We start from the raw sequence: 580 nt of genomic DNA, 5'->3' as shown, positions 1-580 counted from the left end.
TTTTTCTTTTTAGGTAGGTAGTAAAAATAGGTAAGGGAGGTACTTCTCTGTGGCCTTTAGGCCAGTGCAAGGATATCAGGTAATTCCACATTTACTGGTTCATTATATCCCTTTTATACCAAATATGAGGCAAGAAAACATCCCACTACTTTTCTATAGCCAATATTCTATATGGGTAGATTCACCAAGAAGTTGCAATAATCAAGAATAATAAAAAAAGCTAAACTCAAAGGTGAATGTCAAGACAGGCATGGGCTCTCCCATGGTTGAAAATGAATAAAGGATAGTTTCATACTAGTGCATGCATGGAAACACTCTGTGAATGATATGATGAAATAGGTAATGGCCATTACTGCAACTGTTTGTGCCAGGATTTTCACTTATTTTGTATGTGTGTTCATTCTAATGGGTCTTGCAGCATTTTTATCACATTATCCTTAGATAGGAAATAGAATATGTCCAACCTATTTCTGTTTACGATGTATAAATGGTTAAAAGTGAAACATTATGATGGGAGATGAGAAATTAAAGAAAACACTTCAGAAAATCTTTGGGAAATTCAATTGCTAGATTTGTTGCA

Source organism: Penaeus monodon, chromosome 27 (genome assembly GCF_015228065.2).
Source record: "Penaeus monodon isolate SGIC_2016 chromosome 27, NSTDA_Pmon_1, whole genome shotgun sequence".
In the NCBI taxonomy this organism is placed as follows: domain Eukaryota; kingdom Metazoa; phylum Arthropoda; class Malacostraca; order Decapoda; family Penaeidae; genus Penaeus; species Penaeus monodon.
This window is presented reverse-complemented; position numbering follows the sequence as displayed.